This window comes from Schistocerca gregaria, chromosome 10 (genome assembly GCF_023897955.1).
Source record: "Schistocerca gregaria isolate iqSchGreg1 chromosome 10, iqSchGreg1.2, whole genome shotgun sequence".
NCBI lineage: Eukaryota > Metazoa > Arthropoda > Insecta > Orthoptera > Acrididae > Schistocerca > Schistocerca gregaria.
This window is the reverse complement of record NC_064929.1, coordinates 25,963,132-25,973,862: the sequence shown is the minus strand read 5'-3', so window position 1 is coordinate 25,973,862 and position 10,731 is coordinate 25,963,132. Positions and strand designations below refer to the sequence as shown.

General features: G+C 49.4%; 1 non-coding gene across 1 annotated transcript; it reads right to left on the bottom strand.

Annotated features, from left to right (window-relative positions):
- Positions 1–9,002: 9,002 nt before the first annotated feature.
- Trnap-ggg (transfer RNA proline (anticodon GGG)) lies at positions 9,003–9,075 on the bottom strand. The gene has a single exon. It is a non-coding gene; the product is annotated as a tRNA-Pro (tRNA).
- Between the last annotated feature and the right edge of the window lie 1,656 nt (positions 9,076–10,731).

The following is a 10,731-nucleotide window of genomic DNA, read 5'->3' as shown; positions in this document are numbered from 1 at the left end:
GCGAACGCTCTACCAACTGAGCTACGCCCCATGCACGAGCAAACTGCACTATTCCCCATTCTTTGCGACTCAGATGCGCACGGACACGATGCTTGGTTGGTTTGTAGCGGTGAAGGGAGCAGAGTACAAAGGCGCGGACCCGTTCATATACACAAAAGTTCCAAGTAGTTTCGATGCTCTGGTATTACAAATGCAAATTCCGTCTGTTTTTAACGTCTTAAATTGAAAGAGCCGTCACAAATTGCTCCGTTTTCACTCCTTGTCGACAATCATACAGCACCTGAGGTAACAAACACATCTCGAGCCCCATTGTGCACTCCATTATTCATGTCAACTCAGTGCCTCGCTCTTTACTACTGTGTACCAATCTTGTCGTCTAACTGCAAAACACTGGGCCACAACAAGTATCCGCGTCTCCATTGCACTGCGCATACTACGAAACGCTACCCAAACTTGGCACTCACCCACGCAGCCGACTTTTCCGACTTTCCACGACGCTCACGCTAGTGACAGCATTATTTGTAGTTCGACGTCGCGCCAAACCGAATGAGCACATTTCGCCTACGGCTTAGGCCGCCCTCCTAGTGTGGATGCTCGGTGTCTGCAGGCAGCGAGGGTCTGCAAGCTTCCTGTGTTCGCACCTATGTCACCTGTGCTTGCTTGTCAGAGACAGACTATCGCAAAACATACAACTCACTCCATGAATTGATTGCTACGGCATCTGTTATCAGCAGTCACAACTAGCAACACCAGTAGCAGCTGACTGCACGCAAAGAATAGGAATGTACAGTGGGATTTACGTGAACTCGGCGCAAGGCAGATCTTTCCGACATAGGCTTGAGAATCTTACGGGAACACTTGTACTGTTTCTAAATTAAGTGTAGGCGTGAGAGGAGGGTGCTTCCTGCGCACTAATAACAGCACGCTTGTCAAATGTGGATGCTAATCATTCGCTTGTATCTTCCTAGACACATCTGCTGGCTGTGAATTATTCCACTTGCATGGCAAGGTGCGCATGTAGGTGTGTTAAAAATTCTGGAGGCACTGGGTATTGATCCCAGCACCTCTCGCATACTAAGCGAGAGCTCTACCATCTGAGCTACACCCGCCCCCCCCCGAAGACTAATGGTGCTACATACAGCCATATAGACGACACAGACCCTTGCACTCCCATTATTCAGCAGACAAACACTACTCTCTATGTATCCGTTAGGGTGTCTTTCAGGTTTCGTGCATTCTGTATCGAATCGTAGTTGGCCACAATGAAAGTGGCACGTATAACGTCGAAAATAGAACTCGGACACCGCTCTGAGTAAGACCAACGTGTTGTCCACCCTCTAGACTTTAATGAGGTTAAGCCGCGATACCTAAGACAGATCTGCACTCGATGACACCTCGATAACAGCCGGTCCCCACACTTACATCTTGCTCTCCTTACGTCAGTATACATCATATCAGTCTGTGACGCTGGCTTTGCAACATCTTGCGTGCCTTTAGGTTCGCCGCGACCAACACTTACCATGCACTGACCACAAAAAATGGAGGCGCCGCAGCTTGAACCCTGGACCTTTCACATGCCAAGCGAACGCTCTACCAACTGAGCTACGCCCCATGCACGAGCAAACTGCGCTATTCCCCATTCTTTGCGACTCAGATGCGCACGGACACGATGCTTGGTTGGTTTGTAGCGGTGAAGGGAGCAGAGTACAAAGGCGCGGATCCGTTCATATACACAAAAGTTCCAAGTAGTTTCGATGCTCTGGTATTACAAATGCAAATTCCGTCTGTTTTTAACGTCTTAAATTGAAAGAGCCGTCACAAATTGCTCCGTTTTCACTCCTTGTCGACAATCATACAGCACCTGAGGTAACAAACACATCTCGAGCCCCATTGTGCACTCCATTATTCATGCCAACTCAGTGCCTCGCTCTTTACTACTGTGTACCAATCTTGTCGTCCAACTGCAAAACACTGGCCCACAACAAGTTTCCGCATCTCCATTGCACTGCGCATACTACGAAACGCTCCCCAAACTTGGCACTCACCCTCGCAGCCGACTTTTCCGACTTTCCACGACGCTCACGCTAGTGACAGCATTATTTATAGTTCGACGTCGCGCCAAAGCGAATGAGCACATTTCGCCAACGGCTTAGGCCGCCCTCCTAGTGTGGCTGCTCCGTGTCTGCAGGCAGCGAGGGTCTGCAAGCTTCCTGTGTTCGCACCTATGTCACCTGTGCTTGCTTGTCAGAGAGAGACTATCGCAAAACATACAACTCACTCCATGAATTGATTGCTACGGCATCTGTTATCAGCAGTCACAACTAGCAACACCAGTAGCAGCTCACTGCACACAAAGAATAGGAATGTGCAGTGGGATTTACGTGAACTCGGCGCAAGCTTGTATCTTCCTAGACACATCTGCTGGCTGTGAATTATTCCACTTGCATATCAAGGTGCGCATGTAGGTGTGTTAAAAATTCTGGAGGCACTGGGTATTGCTCCCAGTACCTCTCGCATACAAAGCGAGCGCTCTACCATCTGAGCTACGCCCGCCCCCCCGAAGACTAATGGTGCTACATACAGCCATATAGACGACACAGACCCTTGCACTCCCATTATTCAGCAGACAAACACTACTCTCTATGTATCCGTTAGGGTGTCTTTCAGGTTTCGTGCATTCTGTTTCGAATCGTAGTTGGCCACAATGAAAGTGGCACGTATAACGTCGAAAATAGAATTCGGACACCGCTCTGAGTAAGACCAACGTGTTGTCCACCCTCTAGATTTCAATGAGGTTAAGCCGCGATACCTAAGACAGATCTGCACTCGATGACACCTCGATAACAGCCGGTCCCCACACTTACATCTTGCTCTCCTTACGTCAGTATACATCATATCAGTCTGTGACGCTGGCTTTGCAACATCTTGCGTGCCTTTAGGTTCGCCGCGACCAACACTTACCATGCACTGACAACAAAACATGTAGGCGCCGCGGCTTGAACCATGGACCTTTCACATGCCAAGCGAACGCTCTACCAACTGAGTTACGCCCATGCACAAGCAAACTGCGCTATTCCCCATTCTTTGCGACTCAGATGCGCACGGACACGATGGTTGGTTGGTTTGTAGCGGTGAAGGGAGCAGAGTACAAAGGCGTGGACCCGTTCATATACACAGAAGTTCCAAGTAGTTTCGATGCTCTGGTATTACAAATGCAAATTCCGTCTGTTTTTAACGTCTTAAATTGAAAGAGCCGGCGCAAATTGCTCCGTTTTCACTCCTTGTCGACAATGATACAGCACCTGAGGTAACAAACACATCTCGAGCGCCATTGTGCACTCCATTACTCATGCCAACTCAGGGACTCGCTCTTTACTACTGTGTACCAATCTTGTCGTCTAACTGCAAAACACTGGGCCACAACAAGTTTCCGCGTCTCCATTGCACTGCACATACTACGAAACGCTCCCCAAACTTGGCACTCACCCTCGCAGCCGACTTTTCCGACTTTCCATGACGCTCTCGCAACGCTCACGCTAGTGACAGCATTATTTATAGTTCGACGTCGCGCCAAAGCGAATGAGCACATGTCGCCAACGGCTTAGGCCGCCCTCCTAGTGTGGCTGCTCCGTGTCTGCAGGCAGCGAGGGTCTGCAAGCTTCCTGTGTTCGCACCTATGTCACCTGTGCTTGCTTGTCAGAGAAAGACTATCGCAAAACATACAACTCACTCCATGAATTGATTGCTACGGCATCTGTTATCAGCAGTCACAACTAGCAACACCAGTAGCAGCTGACTGCACGCAAAGAATAGGAATGTGCAGTGGGATTTACGTGAACTCGGCGCAAGCTTGTATCTTCCTAGACACATCTGCTGGCTGTGAATTATTCCACTTCCATATCAAGGTGCGCATGTAGGTGTGTTAAAAATTCTGGAGGCACTGGGTATTGCTCCCAGTACCTCTCGCATACTAAGCGAGCGCTCTACCATCTGAGCTACGCCCGCCACCCCGAAGACTAATGGTGCTACATACAGCCATATAGACGACACAGACCCTTGCACTCCCATTATTCAGCAGACAAACACTACTCTCTATGTATCCGTTAGGGCGTCTTTCAGGTTTCGTGCATTCTGTTTCGAATCGTAGTTGGCCACAATGAAAGTGGCACGTATAACGTCGAAAATAGAATTCGGACACCGCTCTGAGTAAGACCAACGTGTTGTCCACCCTCTAGACTTCAATGAGGTTAAGCCGCGATACCTAAGACAGATCTGCACTCGATGACACATCGATAACAGCCGGTCCCCACACTTACATCTTGCTCTCCTTACGTCAGTATACATCATATCAGACTGTGACCCTGGCTTTGCAACATCTTGCGTGCCTTTAGGTTCGCCGCGACCAACACTTACCATGCACTGACAACAAAAATTGTAGGCGCCGCGGCTTGACCATGGACCTTTCACATGCCAAGCGAACGCTCTACCAACTGAGCTACGCCCCATGCACGAGCAAACTGCGTTATTCCCCATTCTTTGCGACTCAGATGCGCACGGACACGATGGTTGGTTGGTTTGTAGCGGTGAAGGGAGCAGAATACAAAGGCGGTGACCCGTTCATATACACCGAAGTTCCAAGTAGTTTCGATGCTCTGGTATTACAAATGCAAATTCCGTCTGTTTTTAACGTCTTAAATTGAAAGAGCCGGCGCAAATTGCTCCGTTTTCACTTCTTGTCGACAATCATACAGCACCTGAGGTAACAAACACATCTCGAGCCCCATTGGGCACTCCATTACTCATGCCAACTCAGTGCCTCGCTCTTTACTACTGTGTAGCAATCTTGTCGTCCAACTGCAAAACACTGGGCCACAACAAGTTTCCGCGTCTCCATTGCACTGCACATACTACGAAACGCTCCCCAAACTTGGCACTCACCCTCGCAGCCGACTTTTCCGACTTTCCACGACGCTCACGCTAGTGACAGCATTATTTATAGTTCGACGTCGCGCCAAAGCGAATGAGCACATTTCGCCAACGGCTTAGGCCGCCCTCCTAGTGTGGCTGCTCCGTGTCTGCAGGCAGCGAGGGTCTGCAAGCTTCCTGTGTTCGCACCTATGTCACCTGTGCTTGCTTGTCAGAGACAGACTATCGCAAAACATACAACTCACTCCATGAATTGATTGCTACGGCATCTGTTATCAGCAGTCACAACTAGCAACACCAGTAGCAGCTGACTGCGCGCAAAGAATAGGAATGTGCAGTGGGATTTACGTGAACTCGGCGCAAGCTTGTATCTTCCTAGACACATCTGCTGGCTGTGAATTATTCCACTTGCATATCAAGTTGCGCATGTAGGTGTGTTAAAAATTCTGGAGGCACTGGGTATTGCTCCCAGTACCTCTCGCATACTAAGCGAGCGCTCTACCATCTGAGCTACGCCCGCCCCCCCAGAAGACTAATGGTGCTACATACAGCCATAAAGACGACACAGACCCTTGCACTCCCATTATTCAGCAGACAAACACTACTCTCTATGTATCCGTTAGGGTGTCTTTCAGGTTTCGTGCATTCTGTATCGAATCGTAGTTGGCCACAATGAAAGTGGAACGTATAACGTCGAAAATAGAATTCGGACACCGCTCTGAGTAAGACCAACGTGTTGTCCACCCTCTAGACTTCAATGAGGTTAAGCCGCGATACCTAAGACAGATCTGCACTCGATGACACCTCGATAACAGCCGGTCCACACACTTACATCTTGCTCTCCTTACGTTAGTACACATCATATCAGTCTGTGACGCTGGCTTTGCAACATCTTGCGTGCCTTTAGGTTCGCCGCGACCAACACTTACCATGCACTGACCACAAAAAATGGAGTTGCCGCGGCTTCAACCCTGGACCTTTCACATGCCAAGCGAACGCTCTACCAACTGAGCTATGCCCCATGCACGAGCAAACTGCGCTATTCCCCATTCTTTGCGACTCAGATGCGCACGGACCCGATGCTTGGTTGGTTGGTAGCGGTGAAGGGAGCAGAGTACAAAGGCGCGGTCCCGTTCATATACACAAAAGTTCCAAGTAGTTTCGATGCTCTGGTATTACAAATGCAAATTCCGTCTGTTTTTAACGTCTTAAATTGAAAGAGCCGTCACAAATTGCTCTGTTTTCACTCCTTGTCCACAATCATACAGCACCTGAGGTAACAAACACATCTCGAGCCCCATTGTGCACTCCATTATTCATGCCAACTCAGTGCCTCGCTCTTTACTACTGTGTACCAATCTTGTCGTCCAACTGCAAAACACTGGGCCACAACAAGTATCCACGTCTCCATTGCACTGCGCATACTACGAAACGCTCCCCAAACTTGGCACTCACCCTCGCAGCCGACTTTTCCGACTTTCCACGACGCTCACGCTAGTGACAGCTTTATTTATAGTTCGACGTCGCGCCAAAGCGAATGAGCACATTTCGCCAACGGCTTAGGCCGCCCTCCTAGTGTAGCTGCTCCGTGTCTGCAGGCAGCGAGGGTCTGCAAGCTTCCTGTGTTCGCACCTATGTCACCTGTGCTTGCTTGTCAGAGACAGACTATCGCAAAACATACAACTCACTCTATGAATTGATTGCTACGGCATCTGTTATCAGCAGTCACAACTAGCAACACCAGTAGCAGCTGACTGCACGCAAAGAATAGGAATGTGCAGTGGGATTTACGTGAACTCGGCGCAAGCTTGTATCTTCCTAGACACATCTGCTAGCTGTGAATTATTCCACTTGCATATCAAGGTGGGCATGTAGGTGTGTTAAAAATTCTGGAGGCACTGGGTATTGCTCCCACTACCTCTCGCATACTAAGCGAGCGCTCTACCATCTGAGCTACGCCCGCCCCCCCGAAGCCCAATGGTGCTACATACAGCCATATAGACGACACAGACCCTTGCACTCCCATTATTCAGCAGACAAACACTACTCTCTATGTATCCGTTAGGGTGTCTTTCAGGTTTCGTGCATTCTGTATCGAATCGTAGTTGGCCACAATGAAAGTGGCACGTATAACGTCGACAATAGAATTCGGACACCGCTCTGAGTAAGACCAACGTGTTGTCCACCCTCTAGACTTCAATGAGGTTAAGCCGCAATACCTAAGACAGATCTGCACTCGATGACACCTCGATAACAGCCGGTCCCCACACTTACATCTTGCTCTCCTTACGTCAGTATACATCATAACAGTACATGACGCTGGCTTTGCAACATGTTGCGTGCCTTTAGGTTCGCCGCGACCAACTCGTCGAAAATAGAATTCGGACACCGCTCTGAGTAAGACCAACGTGTTGTCCACCCTCTAGACTTCAATGAGGTTAAGCCGCGATACCTAAGACAGATCTGCACTCGATGACACCTCGATAACAGCCGGTCCACACACTTACATCTTGCTCTCCTTACGTTAGTATACATCATATCAGTCTGTGACGCTGGCTTTGCAACATCTTGCGTGCCTTTAGGTTCGCCGCGACCAACACTTACCATGCACTGACCACAAAAAATGGAGGCGCCGCGGCTTCAACCCTAGACCTTTCACATACCAAGCGAACGCTCTACCAACTGAGCTACGCCCCATGCACGAGCAAACTGCGCTATTCCCCATTCTTTGCGACTCAGATGCGCACGGACACGATGCTTGGTTGGTTTGTAGCGGTGAAGGGAGCAGAGTACAAAGGCGCGGACCCGTTCATATACACAAAAGTTCCAAGTAGTTTCGATGCTCTGGTATTACAAATGCAAATTCCGTCTGTTTTTAACGTCTTAAATTGAAAGAGCCGTCACAAATTGCTCTGTTTTCACTCCTTGTCCGCAATCATACAGCACCTGAGGTAACAAACACATCTCGAGCCCCATTGTGCACTCCATTATTCATGCCAACTCAGTGCCTCGCTCTTTACTACTGTGTACCAATCTTGTCGTCCAACTGCAAAACACTGGGCCACAACAAGTTTCCGCGTCTCCATTGCACTGCGCATACTACGAAACGCTCCCCAAACTTGGCACTCACCCACGCAGACGACTTTTCCGACTTTCCACGACGCTCACGCTAGTGACAGCTTTATTTATAGTTCGACGTCGCGCCAAAGCGAATGAGCACATTTCGCCTACGGCTTAGGCCGCCCTCCTAGTGTGGCTGCTCCGTGTCTGCAGGCAGCGAGGGTCTGCAAGCTTCCTGTGTTCGCACCTATGTCACCTGTGCTTGCTTGTCAGAGACAGACTATCGCAAAACATACAACTCACTCTATGAATTGATTGCTACGGCATCTGTTATCAGCAGTCACAACTAGCAACACCAGTAGCAGCTGACTGCACGCAAAGAATAGGAATGTGCAGTGGGATTTACGTGAACTCGGCGCAAGCTTGTATCTTCCTAGACACATCTGCTGGCTGTGAATTATTCCACTTGCATATCAAGGTGGGCATGTAGGTGTGTTAAAAATTCTGGAGGCACTGGGTATTGCTCCCACTACTTCTCGCAATCTAAGCGAGCGCTCTACCATCTGAGCTACGCCCGCCCCCCCCCCCCCCCCCGAAGACTACTGGTGCTACATACAGCCATATAGACGACACAGACCCTTGCACTCCCATTATTCAGCAGACAAACATTACTCTCTATGTATCCGTTAGGGTGTCTTTCAGGTTTCGTGCATTCTGTATCGAATCGTAGTTGGCCACAATGAAAGTGGCACGTATAACGTCGAAAATAGAATTCGGACACCGCTCTGAGTAAGACCAACGTGTTGTCCACCCTCTAGACTTCAATGAGGTTAAGCCGCGATACCTAAGACAGATCTGCACTCGATGACACCTCGATAACAGCCGGTCCCCACACTTACATCTTGCTCTCCTTACGTCAGTATACATCATATCAGTCTGTGATGTTGGCTTTGCTACATCTTGCGTGCCTCTAGGTTCGCCGCGACCAACAGTTACCATGCACTGACCACAAAAAATTGAGGCGCTGCGGCTTGAACCCTGGACCTCTCACATCCCAAGCGAACGCTCTACCAACTGAGCTACGCCCCATGCACGAGCAAACTGCGTTATTCAACATTCTTTGCGACTCAAATGCGCACGGACACGATGCTTGGTTGGTTTGTAGCGGTGAAGGGAGCAGAGTACAAAGGCACGGACCCGTTGATATACACAAAAGTTCCAAGTAGTTTCGATGCTCTGGTATTACAAATGCAAATTCCGTCTGTTTTTAACGTCTTAAATTGAAAGAGCCGTCACAAATTGCTCCGTTTTCACTCCTTGTCGACAATCATACAGCACCTGAGGTAACAAACACATCTCGAGCCCCATTGTGCACTCCATTATTCATGCCAACTCAGTGCCTCGCTCTTTACTACTGTGTACCAATCTTGTCGTCCAACTGCAAAACACTGGGCCACAACAAGCATCCGCGTCTCCATTGCACTGCGCATACTACGAAACGCTCCCCAAACTTGGCACTCACCCACGCAGCCGACTTTTCCGACTTTCCACGACGCTCACGCTAGTGACAACATTATTTGTAGTTCGACGTCGCGTCAAAGCGAATGAGCACATTTCGCCTACGGCTTAGGCCGCCCTCCTAGTGTGGCTGCTCGGTGTCTGCAGGCAGCGAGGGTCTGCAAGCTTCCTGTGTTCGCACCTATGTCACCTGTGCTTGCTTGTTAGAGACAGACTATCGCAAAACATACAACTCACTCCATGAATTGATTGCTACGGCATCTGTTATCAGCAGTCACAACTAGCAACACCAGTAGCAGCTGACTGCACGCAAAGAATAGGAATGTGCAGTGGGATTTACGTGAACTCGGCGCAAGGCAGATCTTTGCGACATAGGCTTGAGAATCTTACGGGAACACTTGTACTGTTTCTAAATTAAGTGCAGGCGTGGGAGGAGGGTGCTTCCTGCGCACTAATAACAGCACGCTTGTCAAATGTGGATGCTAATCATTCGCTTGTATCTTCCTAGACACATCTGCTGGCTGTGAATTATTCCACTTGCATGGCAAGGTGCGCATGTAGGTGTGTTAAAAATTCTGGAGGCACTGGGTATTGATCCCAGTACCTCTCGCATACTAAGCGAGAGCTCTACCATCTGAGCTACGCCCGCCCCCCTCCCCGAAGACTAATGGAGCTACATACAGCCATATAGACGACACAGACCCTTGCACTCCCATTATTCAGCAGACAAACACTACTCTCTATGTATCCGTTAGGGTGTCTTTCAGGTTTCGTGCATTCTGTATCGAATCGTAGTTGGCCACAATGAAAGTGGCACGTATAACGTCGAAAATAGAATTCGGACACCGCTCTGAGTAAGACCAACGTGTTGTCCACCCTCTAGACTTCAATGAGGTTAAGCCGCGATACCTAAGACAGATCTGCACTCGATGACACCTCGATAACAGCCGGTCCACACACTTACATCTTGCTCTCCTTACGTTAGTATACATCATATCAGTCTGTGACGCTGGCTTTGCTACATCTTGCGTGCCTTTAGGTTCGCCGCGACCAACACTTACCATGCACTGACCACAAAAAATGGAGGCGCCGCGGCTTCAACCCTAGACCTTTCACATGCCAAGCGAACGCTCTACCAACTGAGCTACGCCCCATGCACGAGCAAACTGCGCTATTCCCCATTCTTTGCGACTCAGATGCGCACGGACACGATGATTGGTTGGTTTG